This window comes from Chlorocebus sabaeus, chromosome 13 (genome assembly GCF_047675955.1).
Source record: "Chlorocebus sabaeus isolate Y175 chromosome 13, mChlSab1.0.hap1, whole genome shotgun sequence".
NCBI classification, from domain to species: Eukaryota; Metazoa; Chordata; class Mammalia; order Primates; family Cercopithecidae; genus Chlorocebus; species Chlorocebus sabaeus.
This window is the reverse complement of record NC_132916.1, coordinates 23465998-23487482: the sequence shown is the minus strand read 5'-3', so window position 1 is coordinate 23487482 and position 21485 is coordinate 23465998. Positions and strand designations below refer to the sequence as shown.

The window sequence follows — 21485 nt, the reverse complement described above, 5'->3', positions numbered from 1 at the left end:
CAATCTTCAGGAATGGGAGTTGTAGGTTAAACACTACAACTTCCTCTTCTCTTATTGCAATGACCCTGAGGGATGTTCACTCTCCGAGTTTCCTCAATGCAGCAGAGCCCCAGTTGCTCACAGTGGTAACTTGCTCATTAAAGAATCCTTTATTGGTTTTTCTTCCTTTGCCGTCTCGACTTCTACTCCTTTTGTGTGTCTTGAGATCCTCTCTCTCCCAAATAAACTACTTGCACTCAAATCCTCGTATTGGGATCTGCTTTTGGGGAAACCCAAACTCCAGACAACTTCCCTGATACTCTAAATGCAAGTAATGTCTTTCTACTCCCGAGATTCCACCTGTACCTTTTCCATTGCATCTATTATGTTTTACCTCATCTTAGAGAAAGTTCTGTCTCTGGCATATCTCCTCTATTCATGTATGACCTTTTTGAGGGCAGGATATCTGGTGAATTCTCCTTTTATTTTCCACATTGCTTAACACAGTACTTTCCACAGAGCAGATATTCAATATCTGTTTATTGAATAAGTGAATGAATAAATGAATGATGAACTAATGAATGAATGACAAAGTTCTCTCCCACTTTATACTTTATCAGTTCAGGTTTAGATAGAACACATCTCAGTCTTTAGCACATGGGAGGAGCTCAAAACATTTTAGTGGCATGAAAGAAAAGCATTTTTGGCTGAAACAAAGCAATCCACTGGAGGGGACAGCCAAGCTTTAAACCAGGCCTATGTCCAGTTCATGGTCAGTTGATCCAACGGTTTTCGAGAAGTCTGCATGTTCTGCTGACTTTAGAGGCTGTCTGCAGCCAAACCCAGTTTGCTGGGTCCTCACAGAAAGAGCCAAAATAGTCTGTCAGTCTGGACTCTGTCCCTGTCTCCGTGAATGAGCCTCAGGACTGGCCAGAGGCAAGAGGGAGACCTGCCTCCCTGACAGCTGTCAGCTGCCCATGGACGTAGCAAACCAACTCAAGTTGCAGCCTGTAACATTTAGACTACTCTGAACCATGGAGGGGAAGCCTTAAAATCCCTCAGATAGTGCCCAAGGCCTGATCTCAGCCTTAAAAAACCCCTGGGGGCACTGGGGCTTGGCTGGACTCCCCTGGGGATGGGTGGGACGGGGGAGCCTGGGGAATTCTTTGGGTTGTGGGAGTGTTGAGGAGATGATGAGGTCCCAATTCAGACTTTCAGCTACTTGAAGTATTTTCTTGCTGGTTGACTGTGTTGATGTCTCAGGGTCCAGGGTGATAGAAGAGGTGATATCTATTTCTTTGTGTCAAGGGAACTGATTAGTGTGTTAGGAATAGACTTCACCAAAAACAAGGGCAGGGCACTAATGTGCATTAAGAGGCTGCCCGAAATAATGGCTTCTGGCAGTGGAGGTGGGAATTGTAGTCACCTTGGACCATGTGCAAATGGTGTAAATATGCTCAGCCTTGGTTTCCTTCCTTGTTACTGGAAACAACTATGACAACCAAGACAATTAGGAGGATTATGGGAGATGATACATGCAAAGTACCTGGGCCACAGTAGATGTAGAAATATGCAGGTTCCACAGTTACCTTTCAAGAACATGCATAAGTAGTGTTCTTCACTCCTGGGCTTGTCTAGGTTCCAGGATTTGGAGACCTGAAAGGAAGTGGTGAGAAATACTCTCCTCCCATCCTTGTGCCTTGACTGCAGCTGGTTCTGACCCCAGATCTTGGAGCCTGAGAAGTTTCTGAGGAAGCGAATGCTCCCAGGTATACTAAGTTCCTGAGGCAGGCACCTTAGTCAGACGTGGGAGCTTAAGAAAGTGAAAAATCTGGCCAGGCGAGGTGGCTCACGCCTGTAATCCCAACACTTTGGGAGGCTGAGGCAAGCAGATCACTGGAGGTCAGGAGTTCAAGACCAGCCTGGCCAACATGGTGAAACTTCATGTTTCTACTAAAAATACTACTAAACTAAAATGCATGACTCTACTAAAAATATAAAAATTATCTGGGCGTGGCGGAGCGTGCCTGTAATCCCAGCTACTCGGGGGGCTGAGGCAGGATACTTGATTGAACCCAGGAGGCAGAGGTTGCAGTGAGCTGAGATCGCACCACTGCACTCCAGCCTGGGAAACAGAGCGAGACTCTGAAATAAAGAAAGTGAAAATCTCAGAAGCAGTTGGTTGATGGACACTGCATTGCACATTCCTGCCTCCTGAAAGAAAGCAGAGATAAATACTTAGTTAAAAAAAGAGACAGAATCTCCTGAGAGCAACCCAAACAACTCAGAAAAGTAAAAGTAACATGGAAGACTTCATAATTTTCAGTATTAAAAAAGCTTTTAATTTAAGTATATAATGGATAACACAGAAACAGGAATGCTGCATAGGTAATGAGCTTTCATACTTTTATTTTGGTTGGGAGGTTGGGAACAATGAAGGGAAAGTAAAAATTTGTAGGCCGAATCAGCTTTGGTAAGGAGGGAAGACACATTTTAAAAATCTTTTATTATAGGTAAGCAAGAACTCTCTTCTGTCATACCTTTGTTTATAATGTTGGCAACTATGTTTTCTTTTACTTTATTAGTTTGCCTACATAGCTTTTTTAAACGTAATTTAAACTTTTATATTAGACTCAGGGTGTACATGTGCAGGTTTGTTACCTGGGTATATTGTGTGATGCTGAGGTCTGGGGTATGAATGATCCCATCCACCAGGTACTGAGCATATTATCCAATAGGTAGTTTTTCACCCCTTGCTCCCTTCCTCCCTCTTCCCTCTTGTAGTCCCTAGTTTCTATTGTCTCCTTCTTTGTGTCGATGAGTATGCAATGTTTAGCTTTCACTCATAAATGAGAATGGCGGTATCTAGTTTGCTGTTCCTTTGTTAATTCACTTAGGATAATGGCCTCTAGCTGCATTTATGTTGCTGCAAAGGACATGATTTCATTCTTTTTTTATGGCTGTGTAGTATTCCACAGTGTACATGTACTACATTTTCTTTATCCAGTCCACCATTGATGGGCACCAAATTGATTCCATGTTTTTGCTATTATGAATAGTGCTGCAAGAAACATGTGAGTGTATATATATATATATTTTTTTTTTTTGGCAAAACGTTTCTTTTGGATGTATAATCAGTAATGAGACTGCTAGGTTGAATGGCAGTTCTGTTTGAAGTTCTTTGAGAAATTTCCAGACTGCTTTCTACAGTGGCTGAACTAATTTACATTCTCACCATCAGTGTATAAGTGTTCCCTTTTCCCTGCAGCCTCACCAGCATCTGTTGTTTTTGACTTTTTAATAATAGACATTCTGACTAGTGTGAGATGGTATCTCATTGTGGTTTTGAATTGTATTTGAATTGAATTGATGATTAGTGATGTGGGGCATTTTTTTCATAGGTTTGTTGGCCACTCGTATGTCTTCTTTCAAGAATTATCTGTCCATATCTGTTGCCTGTTTTTTAATAGTTGTTTGTTTGTTTTTTGTTTTGTTTTTCTGTTTTTTTTTTTTTTTTTTTGCTTGTTCAATTGTTTAAGTTCTTTTAAGATTCTGGATGTTTGACCTTTGTTGGTTGCATAGTTTGTGAATATTTTCTCCCATTCTGTTGGTTGTCTATTAACTCTGTTGATAGGTTTTTTTGCTGTGTAGAAGCTCTTTAGTATAATTAGGTCCCACTTGTCAATTTTTGTCTTTGTTACAATTGCTTTTGAGGACTTAGTAATAAATTATTTCCCAAGGCTGATGACCAGAATTGTATTTCCTAGGTTTTCTTCTAGAATTCTTGTAGTTTGAGGTCTTACATTTAAATATTTAATCTATCTTTAGTTAATTTTTGTATATGGGTCCAGTTTCATTCTTCTGCACATGGTTAACCAGGTATCCCAGTACCATTTATTGAATAGGGAGTACTTTCTCATTGCTTATTTTTGTTGACTTTTATCAAAGATCAGATGGCTGTAAGTGTATGACTATATTTCTGAGTTCTCTATTCTGTTCCATTGGTCTATATGTCTGTTTTTGTAACAGTACCATGCTGTTATGGTTACTGTAGTTTTATAGTATAGTTTGAAGTCAGAATGTGATACCTTCAGATTTGTTCTTTTTGTTTAGGATTGCTTTGGCTATTCAGGCTCTTTTTTGGTTCCATATGAATTTTAGAATAGTTTTTTTCTAGTTCTGTGAAAAGAGACATTGGTAGCTTGATAGGAATAGCAATGAATCTGGAAGTTGCTTTTGGCAGTATGACTGTTTTAATGATATTGATTCTTCCAATCTGTGAGCATGGAATTTTTCTTTTTCTTATTTTGAGACAGAGTTTCACTCTGTTACCCAGGCTGGAATGCAGTGGTGTGATCTTAGCTCACTGCAGCTTCGACCTCCCCAGCTCAAGTGATCCTCTCACCTCAGCCTGCTGAGTTGCTGGGACTACGGGTGCATGCCACCATGCCCTGGCTAATTTTTTGCATTTTTAGTAGAGACGAGGTTTCACCATGTTGCCCAGGCTGGTCTCAAACTCCTGGGCTCAAGTGATTCACCTACCTCAGCCTCCCAAAGTGCCGGGATTACAGGTGTGAGCCACCATGCCCAGCTAGGAATGTGTTTCCATTTGTTTCTGTCATCTGTGATTTCTTTTAGTGGTGTTTTACAGTCTCCCTTCTGGAGATAGTCCACCTCCTTGCTTAGATACATTTTTAGGTATTTTATTTTATTTTATTTATTTTTTTATTTTTTTCCGCTACTGTAAATGGGATTGCGTTCTTAATTTGGTACTCATCTTGAATGTTATTGGTGTGTAGAAATGCTACTAATTTTTGTACATTGATTTTGTATCCTGAAGCTTTACTGAAGTCATTTATCAGTTCTAGGAGCCTTTCGGCAGAGTCCTTAGGGTTTTCTAGGTATAGAATCATATCTTCCATGGGGAGAGATAGGTTTATGTAAGCTTGGAGAGTGAGAATGTTTTAATTTAGAAGTACAGTAGTAGGAGATTTAGGTTAGATGATGAAAAAAAGTCTTTATGTGAATATGGCCATGAAATAGAGTTATGATGAGGATACCTATCCTATAATCACATTTTTGGAGCACCTTTCCCTTGGTAGTTAGGGCAGGTAGAAAAATGATCCCCAAAATGTCCATATTCTAATCCCAAGAACCTGTGAATATATTTACCTTACATGGCAAAATAGGCCTTACAGATATGATTAAGTTAAGGACCTTGAGATGTGACATTAGCTTGGATTATCCACATGGGTCCAGTTTAATCACGTGAGTTCTCAGGAATGGAGAATCTTTCCAGGCTTGTGTCAGAGGGAGATGTGACTACAGAAAAATGGTTGGAGAGATGCAACATTGCTGGTTTTGAGGGTAGAAGATGGGGCAAGAAGCCAAGGAATGTGGTGGCCCCTTGAAGCTGGAAAAGGCAAGGAAATGGATTCTCTCCTACAGCCTCCAGAAAGGAATGCAGCCCTGCCAACACCCTAGTTTTAGCCTAGTGAGACCTGTGTTGTGCTTCTGACCTGCAGAGCTGTAAAATAATAAATTTGTATTGTTTTAAGCTGCCAAGTTCGTGGTAGTTTGTTACTACAAACACAATAGGAAACTAATACAGTAGTGGAGAACTGGACTAATGACTGCAGATCTCTTAGAGTGCATCTAGTTCTGGGATTCCTTAATCCAAACTGTCTTATTAAACATTTCCTCCTATATGAATAATCTCCCCATTAGCTTCACATACTTCCAAAGAATGTGACAGCATAAACTACTTAAGTCAAGACAAATAGACTTAATGAGTTGGCTCATCTTGATTTTTATAAACATTTTCTCATTGATCAAAGACAGTCTTTTTTTCTCCCCTCTGTTCTCTCAGAATAGTCCAGTTCAAACACACTTCTTTTGGAAAGAGTTCAAAAGTGTATCCCCTGTACATTGTCAGTGTTTTGTGCTCTAGGACCTTAGAAAATTAACTTTCACATGTTACCTTTTAGCTGCCAAGATGGGTCACTGACACCTTAACAGATGAGATTTAATTACAGTGCAAACAAAAATGCACCAATGTGCTACCCAGAGCAAACCAATGCTGGCTGAAGAGGGCTCAGAATGACACTGATTCTGAGAGTCAATTAGTAAAAGGTAAGAACTGAGGGAGTTCAGGGCAGGGAGTCATGCTGACCCAGGTCTCCCTTAGCTGTAAACCCCACGGGGTTGCTCTAAGAAGGAATTTCCCTTTAAAAGCAACCATTAGGAGCAAAACATTCTAAAATGATTGTTTTTAAGGATTAAAATGAATATTTATACTCAGAAGATAAAAAGATTTTGAAAAAGTCATTGAGTCTATTCTACTCTTTCCTATAATGTTTTGCTTAACCTGTACTGCCAGTCAGAAAGGACAGAGAAGGTACAGAGATGGATCTACTTTCCAAAGATAAATTAAATTTCCATTTCTCAACAGCTGAGAGAGTCATAGTCACAGAACCATACATTTTTGCAATCCATGTTCCCTATACCTCTTTTTACCTCAAAACTTTTTGGAAGCCTTAGATAAGAAGATAAATACAAGGCATAGCATTCCATTCTATTCTATTTCATTCCACTGAATTAAATCCAATTTGTGTTTATTGAGGACTTATTATGAATCAAGTATTGTATCAATAGTTGAGAGGATAAATCAACAAGATACATTTTTCACCCTAAGGGACTATTGAGCAGGAAAATCATGTGAGCAAAGTTCAGTTGAGGGATTAGTACTACAATAATAGGGGTAAATAGAAAGTATAAACGGAGCAGAGAAGAAATGGGTTAATCACTATGGCAAGGAGGATATGCAGGAAGTCTCCTGGAGGAGGTGATCTTTTTATTGGGGTTTCAATTATGATTGATATTTTGACAAGGAACAAGTAAGAAAGAATTTTGTATGCAGTGGAAGTAGCTCTCTAGGTGAATTCTTCCCCACCCATGAATAGCTGACTGGAGCACTTCATTGCAGATGGTTTGCTGAGGGGTAGTAAGTATATTAAGCATGAAATTTGTTTCCAGAAGGACCTACATGTGAGTCTTGCCAGCAACTTCCTGTATAACCTTCAGAAAGTTTCTTAACCTTTTTGTCAGACACCCTATATAGGAGCGGTCCTACTGGCATCAAGTTGATGTCCCTCAAGTTCAGAGATCCCACAAGAAGGAGCAGACACCCATTTTTGCTGTTCCCCAGCCCCCTTCAGTTGCATCTCCAGGCATCGGGGCAATCCAGATGAATAGGGCCTGAAATGAACCCTCAGCAAACTGTAGCAGCAGAAGAAGGACCTGACCATTGAAAGAAAAACAAACAAACAGAAAGCAACAACAAGGGGGAACAAACAAAACAACAACAACAAAAAAGTCCCTACAGAAACCCCATCCAAGGGTCAGTGCCTCAAAGGTCGAAAGCAGACAAACTCATGAAGATGAGAATCAATGAAAAAACGCTGAAAACCCCAAAAGCCAAAGTGCCTCTTCTCTTCCAAATGATTGCAGTGCCTCTCCAGCAAGGACACAGAACTGGAGGGAGGATGAAATGGACAAATTGACAGAAGTAGGCTTCAGAAGATGGGTAATTAAAAAACTCTGCTGAGCTAAAGGAGCATGCTCTCACCCAATGCAAAGAAGCTAAGAACCTTGATAAAAGGTTAGAGAAGCAGCTAACTAGAATAACCAATTTAGAGAGAAAATAAATGACCTGGTGAAGCTGAAAAACAGCACATGAACTTCATGAAACATACACAAGTATTAGTAGCTGAATTGACCAAGCAGAAGAAAAGATATTGGAGTTTGAAGACCACCTTGCTGAAATAAGGTATGCAGGCAAGATTAGAGAAAAAAGAATGACAAGGAAGGAACAAAGCCTCTGAGAAATATGGGACTACCTAAAAAGGCCAAACTTATAAAATTGATTGTAGTACCTGAAGGTGATGGGGAGAATGGAAACAAGCTGGAAAACACACTTAAGGATATTATCTGGGTGAACTTCCCCAACCTAGCAAGACAGGTCAACATGCAAATTCAGGAAATACAGACAATAGCACTAAGATACTCCACAAGAAGGTCAACCCCAAGATACATAACCGTCAGATTCTCCAAGGTTGAAATGAAGGAAAAAATGTAGGTATCCTGGCCAGAGAGAAAGGCCAGGTCACCTACAAAGGGAAGCCTATCAGACTAAAAGTGGACCTCTCAGCAGAAACCCTCCAAGCCAGAAGAGATTGGAGGCCAATATTAAACATTCTTAAAGAAAAGAATTTTCAACCCAGAATTTCATATTCAGCCAAACTAAGCTTCATAAGCAAAGGAGAAATAAAATCATTTCTGGACAAGCAAATGCTGAGGGATTTCATCACCACCAGGCCTATATTGCAAGAGCTCCTGAAGGAAGCACTAAATATGGAAAGGAAAAACTGGTACCAGCCACCGCAAAAACACACCAAAATATAAAGACCAATGAAACTACGAAGAAACTGCATCAACTAATATGCAAAATAACCAGATAGCATCATGATGACAGGATCAAATTCACACATACAATACTAACCTTAAATATAAATAAGCTAAATGCCTCAGTTAAAAGACACAGACTGGCAAATTGTGTAAAGAGTCAAGTGTGCTATATTCAGGAGACCCATCTCACATGCAAAGACACACATAGACTCAAAATAAAGGAATGGAGGAATATTTACCAAGCAAATGGAAAGAAAAAAATAGCAGGGTTACAATTCTAGTCTCTGCTGACACAGAACACAGACTTTAAGCCAGCAAAGATAAAACAACAACAACAAAAAACAAAGGAGGGCATTACATAATGGAAAAGGGATAAATGCAACAAGAAGAGCTAACTATCCTAAATATATATGGACCCAATACAGGAGCATCCAGATGTATAAAACACATTCTTAGAGATCTACAAAGAGATTTAGACTCCCACACAATAATAGTGGGAGACTTTAACACCCTACTGTCAATATTAGACAGATCAACGAGACAGAAAATTAACAATGTTATTCAGGACTTGAACTCAACTCTGAATCAAGTGGACCTAATAGACATCTATAGAACTCTCCACCCTAAATCAACAGAATATACATTCTTCTCAGTGACACATGGCATTTATTCTTAAATCAGCCACATAATTGGAAGTAAAACACTCCTCAGCAAATGCAAAAGAACTGAAATAATAACAAAGTCTCTCAGATGACAGTGCAATCAAATTAGAACTCAGGATTAAAAACTCACTCAAAACCACACAATTACATGGAAATTGAACAACCTGCTCCTGAATGACTCCTGGGCAAATAATAAAATTAAGGCAGAAATCAAGAAGTTCTTTGAAACCAATGAGAACAAAGGACAATGTACCAGAATCTCTGGGACACAGCTAAAGCAATGTTAAGAGGAAAATTTATAACATTAAATGCTCACATCAGAAAGCTAGAAAGATCTCAAATCAACACCCTAAGTCACAATTAAAGGAGCTAGAGAAGCAAGAGAAAATGAATCCAAAAGCTTGCAAAAGACAAGAAATAACTAAGATCAGAGCAGAATTGAAGGAGATGGAGACACAAAAAACTCTCCAAAAAAAAAAAAAAAAAAAAAAATCAATGAATTCAGGAGCTGCTTTTTTGAAAAAAATTAACAAAATAGATAGACTGCTAGCTAGACTAATAAAGAAGAAAAGAGAGAAGTATCAAATAGACACAATAAAAAATGATAAAGGGGATATCACCACTGACCCCACAGATATACAAACTACCATCAGAGAAATAAGCTAGAAAATCTAGAGGAAATGGATAAATTCCTGGACACATACACCTTCCCAAGACTAAACCAGAAAGAAGTCGAATCCCTGAATAGACCAACAAGAAGTTCTGAAATTGAGGCAGTAGTAGCCTACCAACCAAAAAAAGCCCAGGACCAGACAGATTCACAGCTGATTTCTACCAGAGGTACCAAGAAGAGCTGGTACCATTCCTTCTGAAACTATTTCAAACAATTGAAAAGGAGGGATTCCTCCTTAACTCATTTTATAGAGCCAGCATCATCCTGATACCAAAACCTGGCAGAGGCACAACAAAAAAAGAAAATTTCAGGCCATTATCCCTGATGAATATCGATGCAAAAATTCTCAATGAAATACTGGGAAACCAAATCCAGCATCACATTAAAAAGCTTATCCACTATAATCAAGTCAGCTTCATCCCTGGGATGCAAGGCTGGTTCAACATATGCAAATCAATAAACGTAATCTATCACGTAAATGGAACCAATGACAAAAACCACATGATTATCTCAATAGATGCAGAAAAAGCCTTTGATAAAATTCAGCACCCCTTCATGCTAAAAACACTCAAAAACTAGGTACTGATGGAACATATCTCAAAATAATAAGAGTTATTTATGACAAACCCACAGTCAATATCATACTGAATGGGCAAAAGATGGAAGCATTCCCTTTGAAAACCGGCACAAGACAAGGATACCCTCTCTCACCACTCCTATTCAACATAGTATTGGAAGTTCTGGCCAGGGCAATCAGGCAAGAGAGAGAAATAAAGGTATTCAAATAGGAAGAGAGGAAGTCAAATTGTCTCTGTTTGCAGATGACATGATTGTATATTTAGAAAACCCCATTGTCTCAGCCCCCAAAACTCCTTAAGCTGATATACAACTTCAGCAAAGTCTCAGGCTACAAAATCAGTGTGCAAACAACACAAGCATTCCTATACAAAAAAATAGACAAACAGAGAGCCAAATCATGAGTGAACTCCCATTCATGGTTGCTACAAAGAGAATAAAATACTTAGGAATACAATGAGGAATGTGAAGAACCTCTTCAAGGAGAATTACCACTGCTCAAGGACATAAGAGAGGACACAAACAAATGGAAAAACATACCATCCTCATGGATGGGAAGAATCAATATTGTGAAAATGGCCGTACTGCCCAAAGTAATTTATAGATTCAACACTATTCCCATCAAATTACCATTGACATTTTTCACAGCATTAAGAAAAACTACTTTAAATTTCATATGGAATCAAAGAAGACCCTATATATCTGAGACAATCCTAAGCAAAAAGAACAAGGCTGGAGGCATCATGCTACCTGACTTCAAACTATACTACAAGGCTACAGTAACCAAAACAGCATGGTACTGGTACAAAAACAGACATATAGACCAATGGAACAGAACAGAGACTTCAGAAATAATACCACACATCTACAACCATCTGATCTTTGACAAGCCAGATAAAAACAAGCAATGGGGAAAGGATCTTCTATTCAATAAATGGTGCTGGGAAAACTGGCTAGGCACATGCAGAAAACTGAAACTGGACCCCTTCCTTACACCTTATATGAAAATTAACTCAAGATGGATTAAAGACTTAAATGTGAAACCCCAAACCATAAAAACCCTAGAAGAAAATCTAGGTAATACCATTCAGGACACAAGCATGGGCAAAGACTTAATGATGAAAACACCAAAAGCAATTGCAACAAAAGCCAAGATTGACAAATGGGATCTGATTAAATGAAAGAGCTTCTGCACAGCAAAAGAAACTATCATCAGAGTGAACAGGTATCCTACAGAACGGGAGAAAATTTTTGCAATTTACCCACCTGACAAAGGTCTAATACCCAGAATTTACAGGGAACTGAAACAAATTTACAAGAAAAAACAAACGACCCCATCAAAAAGTGGGCAAAGGATATGAACAGACACTTCTCAAAATAAGACATTTATGCAGCCAACAAACATGAAAAAAAGCTCAACATCACTGATCATTAGAGAAATGCATATCAAAACCACAATGAGATACCATCTTATGCCAGTTAGAATGATGATCATTAAAAAGTGAGGAGACAACAGATGCTGGTGAGGATGTGGAGAAATAGGAATGCTTTTACACTGTGGGAGTGTAAATTAGTTCAACCATTGTGGAAGACAGTATGGTGATTCCTCGAGGATCTAGAACCAGAAATGTCATTTGACCCAGCAATCCTATTACTGAGTATGTATTCAAAGGAGTATAAATCATTCTACTGTAACAACACATGCACATATATGTTTATTGCAGCACTATTTACAGTAGCAAAGACATGGAACCAACCTAAATGCCCATTAATGATAGACTGGATAAGAAAATGTGGAGACAAATGTAAACATAAATGACTACAGATTGATATGGCAAGTGCTAGAAGCAGGGATGTGGTTGGTGTTGTTGAAACCCAGGGAAAGACGTGCAGGAATCACAGTGTGTATTAAACATTTATTATCTGTGTGTGTTGGTCTCTCCTAGGTTTTCTTGGAAGGATGGGTCATTGTCCCCATGATTTTATTTTCATGAATGAGGGTCTATGGGAAGGAAAATTTGATACTGCAATTCTTGCAACTCAAAAAGGCACGAAACATGAATGTGTTTGAGTAGAGGCCTTCTCCTAAGATCCTACGGTGGGTTCTGGAAGTTTCTCCCTATCAGATGGTGTGAATGGCTGCAAATGACTTTATAGTCTGGCAAATAGGCACCTGAAGCTGATGAGGCCTTTGTCATAAGGTCCTTTAACATTTTTCTAATAGCTATTCTCATGGTAATTTTGTCGTTTCCATAATATCTCTCTCCTCACTTGGAAATACCTTGAGTCCTATCTTCACTAGAAGCGAAAGTTTCCTACAGGGCTCTTCATCAATTCTCTCATTATAAAACGTTTTCATTGGCTGACCAAAAGGATAATTTGGGGGAAGATTTAGGTTTTTTTCTCCCCCTCTAACAAAATAATTATAAACAATGTTAGACTGCAAGGTGGCCCTTAGTAGTAAAACCGAACCTCTTCTTACTCTGCTCCATAAAGGGAGCCCTTACATCCTATTTGCCTCTACTGTGTCTAGCACGGTGCCTGCCACCTGGTAAGGGCTCAAACAACAGCAGGTGAAATGGAACAGAATGTTGGAGTGGGAGTGAATGCCCTTTGGAACAGGAGTGCCAAAAAGCAATTTTTTTCTTATTTATTTATTTTTGTACATAAATAGGTTCTTTAGTGGTGATTTCTGAGATTTTGGTGCACCCATCACCTGAGCCATGTACACTGTGCCCAATGTAGTCTACTAAAAAGCAATTTTGAAAGGTAAAATGGAGTTTCTAAAGCTTCACCTGCTGAAAAGTAACCAACCATGGCAGGCTTCCGGTCAATTCAGGGTCCTGGAATGAATCTACCTTTGAATACTAAGGTTATGCTTCAGTGATGCCAAGTAATTGAATTAACTGTTTTGGGCTTTTCCTGAATTGGCCTGTTGTGTGCTGTCCATGTGGAGAGAACTGTAGAGTGCTCCTAGTTTCTCTTCAGTTACATAAACTGACACTTGAGCCCCTTTCCAGAATATTTCTCAGCTGAGTTGATTCAATGTGTTGCATTATTCTATTTATCCAAATACCCTTTCCAAGCAGAAACAACAGACCTGGATTCATTTACAGCCAGGGCACAAATATGTACATCTTTAACAGAATGTCATGTTATTTCAGAGCCAAATCCCACCTTCTGATGTTGACATTGTTCCTTTATAAGTCGTGGAAACTGAGAGCCCATCACCACAGATCTCAATCTGGCCTTTGATTCCAGTCATGCTCTCCAACAGCTGGGGAAAGCATTTAAGGTGAACAGGTGCTCTCAAGAGATGAACTTCTGGTTGTTATTCCTTATGAGAAGATCTAGGGCTTCTCATAAAATAACACCTAGCATTTGTTTTACTTGAGAAGGGAGAAAGAAAGCAAAACCAAGTAAAATAGAACACATTTAAAGTAGATAGAACATCTTTGTAGTTGGAGATTCGAGATCAGACTCCTGCCCTGGATGTCTTTCTCTTCATTTCTGTACCAAATAGCAACTTACTGTGGATTGGATGACCACCAGTGCTATTATTATTATTATTAATATTGTATTTCAGTCACACAGCACTAGATATGGGCAAAGTGATTTACAATCATGCTATATGATTAAGAAAAAATGATTCTTTTAAGTGAATTGAGTTTTTATCTGGGGAGTATTTGTCTACTGCTCTCTGGTTCACTTAACTCAGGCAGCAAAAATAAATGGCTCATTTTCACTTCTGAATTTGAGTACATTTGTACACGACTCCCAAGTTCTAGAATTTAACACTTTGATAAAAAGTAAAAGCCAGAAACAGTTTTTGTGAAATTTTTTTAGCCTTTCATAAAAACATCTCTTCTGCAGTACTTGTAATATTGGTAACTGTAGTGAATTTAAATTAGAGAATGAGAAGATAGGCTAGAAAAAAGAAGAGAGTGACTTGAGTTTGAAGCAAATCTTGTTACCTCCACTGCCACTGTCCTCATCATTCCAGTGGGCAATTAGAATAACGTATTAAAATAGAGTAAGTTTGATAGAGGTGATCATATCACACCCACCCCCTTGCTTGAACCTGTTGATGGTTTTCCATCGTTACCCAATGTCTGACATGCAATAGACCTAAAGCAAACTTTAATCGAATTTGTTTGTTGAAATTCCCATTTACAATACCCATAGGTCAAAGGGAAGAAGTTAGGAAGAAAAAAAGACTTTTGATTGATTACTAATGAGGCAGAATATTTTTTTCTATGTCTATTGAACTTTTGTGTGTGTGTGAATTTCCTGTTGTTTCTTATCTATTTTTTTCTGATATGGTGGGTGTGCTTTTTCTTTCTTGGTCTAAACATATATTTATTAAACCAGCAGTCCCCAACCTTTTTGGTACTAGGGACCAGTTTTGTGGAAGACAATTTTTCCACAGACCGGGGTAAGGGGATCATTTTGGAATGATTAAAGTACATTACATTTATTGTGCACTTTATTTCTATTATTATTATTATATTGTAATATATAATGAAAAAATTATACAACTCACCATAATGTAGAATCAGTGGGAGCCCTGAGCTTGTCTTCCTGAAACTAGACAGTCCCATCTGGGGTGATGGGAGACAGTGACAGATCATCAGGCATTAGATTCTCATAAGGAACGCACAACCTAGATTCCTTGCATGTGCCATTCACAATAGGGTTTGTGCTCCTATGGGAATCTAAGGCGGGTGCTGATCTGACAGGAGGCAGAGCCCAGGTAGTAATGTGAGCAATGAGGAGCAGCTGTAAATATAGATGAAGTTTCGCTTACTTGCTGCTCACCTCCTGTTGTGCGGGCCAGTTCCTAATGGTACTGGTCCCTGGCCTGGGGCTTGAGGATGCCTCTATTAAACATTTTCTTAAAAGCTGTGATGGGTCAGCTCTTAGCTCTCTTGGCTATAAGTATGTGTGTAGTCGTGTGTGTGCGCGCACGCGCGCACACACACACAGGTGTTCTGTAATCTCTGCTTTGCATCATCATTTCATAAATTGTGCTTAAACTCCTTCAGTAAAGAAGTCCAGAGGTCATATTCTTTTCTTTGAAACTTTGCCTTTCTCTCCATCCCAGACGTGAAGTGCACATTAGAGGTACTAGTACTGTCAGAACATTTATATCTCTTTCACCAATGTAGTCTTAAATATGGGGTTTAGCTGAATTCCTTCACTGAGGTGGTGTAAGCTTTACGCTCTGGAGTGAGCACTGTCCCCTCTGTTGGGAATCCATTCCTGGGTCTACACTCTGCCCATTGTCCCTATCTGTAGCCTGCCCCACTTTCCCATCTGCCCTACATGAAGCTGGTAATAAAAGACCTGAGAAGGAATTGACATTTAACAGATGCATTAAAGAGCATTTACTGTGCCCTCATCATTGGGCAATTTAAGGATAAGACCTGTTCCTGACCACTGGGAACTTGACTTAGTTGGGCAGTTGAGCTGCAGGGGCTTTAGTTATGAAAAAAATACGAGGCCATATATACTTATGAAATTGAGGGAATGGTTCAGATAACAGGTGCTGTAGGAATCTAAGAAAGGAGAGAGCGGTGGAGGCTGAAAGGATGAAGTACTGTGGAGACAATGGTACTGACTTGGGATTTGAGGAGTGGCTAGTTTGGATTGTGAAGATGTTCCAAGCAAGAGGAAACAGGGTTTTTGTTGCAGAGAGTGGGTAGTTAAGGTGAACATGTTGGGCAGCTCTGGTTATCACGTGACCTCAGGGCCAGGTGAAGCCTGGGCTCCAGGCTGAGGACCTGCTGGGGGCTTCTGAGCAGGACCATAAGATAAATGTTTCAGGAGGATGACTCTGCCTGCAGCATGGGAGGAGGAGCAGTGAGGTTCCATGAGCCTAGATAGAAAGAGAGCCTTAACCTGTGCCCAGCAGTCCAGCTGTGGTGTTGGAGGAGGGCTGCATCTGAGCGGGGCAGTGAGAGTAGACAGACTTGGCCAGATAAGGGACTTGATAGCTGATTAGACATGGGTCACATGTTGAAAATTTGACTCTGGTGGAGTCACTGACCATGATATGCAAAGCAGGAGGGAACTCTTTCTCTGGTCTTTGGTGAAAGAATGAAGGCTGGTGCAATGTTAAAGCTTTGAGGGAGGGTGAGCCCTGGTCCCTCGAATGTCACTACTACTGAGATATCATGCAGGCTGCTGCTGAATCTTCCCTTGTTTCTGACTGCCTCATTCCTGACCATAGGTGTTGTCAGGGCATCTGTCTTTCAGCTACTTCCTTCTCATGATCACATCAGCACTGTTGGTTCTTATTATGCAGACATTGCTGTTTGGCTGTGATGCCATCTTGGATTACAGGATATTTCGTTAGGGTGTCAAAGGGGCTGTTCACTCTGTGCCACACCTGGATACACTAATTTGTCTTGCTGCTGCCCTGCTTTGCTGGGAGGTGTGTGTGTGTGTGTGTGTTGAAGGACTTATCAGCCTTCACATAGCACATGGCTGTTTCTTTCCTGGGCATTAGGAATTCTACAATACTTTGCTGTTTTCCCAGGTTTCTGTCCAAGAAGGGCCTAGTGTCTCTTTGCTCTGTTTTTGCAATGTATCATCATATTTCACACCCTCCCTAACACACACACACACACACACAATACATATATGCTTTTTACTTCTGTATGTCCCCTTCAGTTCTTACTTTATCTCATGCAAGAGGATCTTTACCTAATCTTGGGGTAGAATGTGTAGGGGAAGGCATTGCTTTACTTGTCAGCTCATCTTTCCAATTATTCTATTTATGTCAGAGATGAGGCATTTGGAGTCAAGCACTGACTCCTGTGTTTTCTACTTAATGCTGTGTCATTTGATCACTGAGGTAACTAATACCACATGAGTAAGAGTAGGAGTAATAAGAAATACTAGAAAAAAAACTAAGAATTCAATATATGAAACAAATTTGAAAATGGGAGTGCATCCTGCTCTTTTTTTTTTTTTTTTCAGTGGGAAATAACTTCTATTGAGACCCCACCAGCTGCAGAATCTGTTCCTGGCATTAAGCTCCTTCTTCCTTTGCAATTCGGTCTTTCTTGAGTGGTCCCATGAATGCTTTCTTCTCCTCCATGGTTTGGAGGCGCCCATGGCCAAACTTGGAGGTAGTGTCAATGAACTTAAGGTCAGTCTTCTCCAGAGCCTGCTGCTTCATCTGCACCAGCAAGGACTTGCAGAGGGTAAGCACCTGCTTCTTGGTTCCCATCACAGAGCCTTTCAGCATGACAAAGTCATTGATCACTTTACCATAGTGGACAAAGCCACCCAGAGGGTTGATGCTCTTGTCAGACAGGTCATAGTCAGTGGAGGCATTGTTCTTGATCAGCTTGCCGTCCTTGATAAGGTAGCCCTGGCCAATCTTATAGATCTTCTTATTGAGCTCAGTGCAGTGATGGTAGCCTTTCTGCCCAGTGCATGCCACAGAGAAGGCCACATGAGCAGGATGCCACCCCCTAATACAGGCCACCTTGCTCAGGCCTCAGTGGGTCTTCCGGGGCAGCTTCTTGGTGTGCCAACGACTGGTGACCCCTCTGTAGTCTTTGCCCTTGGTCACCCCGCTGACATCGATCATCTCATCCTGCCCAAACACTTGGCTCACAGGTACCTGCTGCTCCAGCCTCTCACAGGCCCAGTACAGCTTCTTGGCCATGGTGCCTCCATTCACCTGGATCTCCATCAGGTAGGCCTTCTTCTGGTGCAGAGGAAGCAGGCACATCTGGGTGTGGGCATGACGCGGATGACTTGGCAGTACTTCTTCATGCTGCTGAAGTCCTTCTCCAGCTGCTTCTTGCCATCCTCATCCTGCCATTTCTTGCAGTACTTGGTAAAGGCCTTCTTCTTAGATTTATGCCGGTTCTTATAGAAACACCTCTTGCATTCATCACTGATATGCTCAGTGAAGACAGTCTTGAAGGTCCGGAGGCCTCGAGGGGTTTCCACATAGCCCACAATGCCCACAAACACCATGGGTGTTGTCTCCACAACGGTCACAGCCTCCATCACCTCCTTCTTGTTCACCTTGGATTCTGGCCTGTCGACTTCCCGCACAATGTGGGTCATGCCAGCCTTGTATCCCAGGAAAGCTGTGAGGTGGACTGGCTTGGACGGGTCATCCTTAGGGAAGCTCTTCACCTTCCCACGATGCCTGCTGCTGCACTTCTGAGGCAGGAAGCCAAGGGACCCATGTCTGGGAGCGGAGAACTTTCTGTGAGACATCACACCATCAAATCCCGCTGGTAGAGCCCTGCTCTTTTACTTAAAATTGTGTTTTCACCATTTTCCTATTTTGTTACGTACTTTTCAAAAACATATTTTTAAATGGCGGCATCATTTTTTTAACTACCCTTCTATTGTTGGGATTAAGTTTTTCCAAGATTTCTCTTTTTGAATTTCAAACAACTTAGTGATGAAAAACAGTGTGCATAAGTCTTTGAGTACCCTTCTTTTTATTTCCTTAATAAGAATTCCTAAGGGGGAATTACTGAGTCAAAGCAAATGAACATTTAAAGGACTCTTGATAATTGTGTCCAAATTGCCCTGCAGATAAGTGGTTGCAAACACTTCAAACTGCAGCACCTATTTATCCATGTTGTTAGCAGCCTTATTACTTTGAACATCATCATTTATAGGATCTTTTCCATTTGAGATTTCATCTTTCCATGTAGTTTTAACTTGAAAGTCTTTATTTGTAGTGAGGTTATCTTAGTCTGTTTTCTTTCTAAATTTTTATTTAACTTTTTTTTTTTTTTAAATAGACATGGGGTTTTGCCATGTTGCCCAGGGTGATTTCGATCAAGCAATCCTCCCGCCTTGGCCTCCCAAAGTGCTGGGATTACAGGTGTGAGTCATTATGCCTGGATCCAGTCTGTTTTCTGTCATTATAATATAACACTTGAAGACTAGGAAGTTTATAATGGAAAGAGGCTTATTTAGCTCACAGTTCTGGAAACCGGGAGGTCCAAGATCAGGCGACTGAATCTGGTCTGCTTCTGGTGAGGATCTTGTGCTGCCTTATAACACAGCAGGGAAGTGGAAGGGGAAGTGGGCAAGAACGGAAGGGATATTAGGTCTTAATGACCAAATCACCTCTTAGAGGCCCCACCTCCCAACATTGCCACACTGGGGACCCAATTTCCAACACATGAATTCTGGGGACACACTCAAACCATAACAGAGGTTGAATACTCTAAAAAATAGTTTGGAAGCTTCCTAGAGAAGTGGAACTGGTGTGGATCTGTAAAAGAAGAGCCTTGACAGTCTTGGGAAGGGATTATCATCCATGCTCAGGAAGACAGATGGGAATATGGGATGAGGAATGGGAAAATGAGAACTTGGACAAGATGGTAACATGGGGGATCTTCCTAGGAGGAGGGGACTGAATCAGGACATCTAGTGCCCCCGAAACCTTCAACTACTCAGGAACCTCAGTATGATCACATTCACTTTTATTTGTAGCCATCATATTAAAAAAAAAAAAAAAAACTTCTCTTTTTTTTTTTTTTCCTAAGTAAACTAGAAGACAGAAAGCTGTAAGGCTGACATATAGCATATTCCAAGTGGGAACCATTTGCTGGCTAAGCAGTAGATCAGCACAAATTATGAGCATTTAGACATGTGTTAACCTACTAATTGAGGGTTGGGGACACTAGATGATGAGGCCTCTAGTAGATGCCCTTGATCTGCCCCCTCCCGATTCCTGAAACACCAATTAACACTCTCAGTCAATACTAGAAAACATATGGTGAAGATAAACACTACCCCATAAAAAGTATCACCCTGGCTTGTCACAGGACATTAACTGACCCATACTGGCATCCCTACGGGGGTGGCAGCAGCAAATTGTAATGGAAAAGTTACTGTTTTCCTATTTAACTTTCTGTTTGTGAAAAAGGACCTCTTGATGTCTAAGAATGATATAAGAAAGTTGTGCACATGTGGGCGTGTGTGTGTGAGTGTGTGTTGGGTCTTTTGTGGTCTACCTCATTCTCATTCTCACTCACATGTGATGATCTTATGATTTGACTGTTGCTGTTTTGGTATAAGGTCAGCCTAATTGCAAAGGTGGTTTGAGGAATGAATACATAATGTATTTTAAGAAGTCATCCAAGTAACTTTCCAAATAAAATCTGAAATTTTATCATTGGTAAGTCATCTCTTTATGTATGTCAAGTGTTGACCCTTTCTCCAGGAGCTCCTATGCCATGGGAAGGACCTGAGAAGTCCCTTAGTATAGATGAATTTATCACTTCATACTCTTTCCTGAAAGGAGAGATGGAGCCACCTTAGAGGCAGGGGGTTCTGGTAGTCTCAACTGCATGCACAGCAGTGCTAATATCTTAACTGATAGCTTCTGTAGGGAATGTTCTCTACCCTGTGGCCCTTCCTGCTCCATCCTGGGCCAGTGCCTCCCAGGACTCTGGGACTTTGCTTCCCCTGCTCTGCATGCCTGTGGTAGGCAGAATAATGGCTCACAAGTATGTCTATGTCCTAATCTCTGGAATCTGTGAATATGTTAGGTTATATGACAAAATAAACTATAGTTGTAGATGGATTAAGGTTGATAATTAACTGACCTTGAAATGGGAAGATTATATAGGTTGAGTATCATTTATCTGAAATGCTTGCAACCAGAAGTGTTTCAGATTTCAGAATATTTGAATTTATACTTACTGGCTGAGCATCCTAAATTTGAAAACTTGAAATTCAGAATGCTCCAGTGAACATTTCATTTGAGTGTCACATTGGGACTCAAAAAGTTTCAGGTTTTGGGGCATTTTGGATTTCATATTTTTTAGATTTGGGATGCTTAACCTGTACTGAATTATGTAGGTGGGTTCAGTGTAATCATGAGTCCTTATAAGTAGAAGAAGGAGGCAGAAGAGAGAGAGCACCAGAGTGTGAGAAGGAGTTGGCTTGATACTGTTGGCTTTGAAGATGATGAAATAGTGTCTTAAGCCCAGGGATGCTGGTGGCCTCTAGGAGCTAGAAAAGGCAAAGAAATGGATTTTCCCCTAGTGCCTCCAGAAGGAATGCACTTCCGCTGACACCTTAAGTTTAGCTTAGTGAGACCCATTTTAAACCTCTGAAATTCAGAACTT

The 21485-nt window shown here is 40.4% G+C and overlaps 1 pseudogene; it reads right to left on the bottom strand.

Moving 5' to 3' along the window:
• Nucleotides 1–17392: 17392 nt before the first annotated feature.
• On the bottom strand, nucleotides 17393–18603 carry LOC103240693 (large ribosomal subunit protein uL3 pseudogene; annotated as a pseudogene).
• Nucleotides 18604–21485: the final 2882 nt, after the last annotated feature.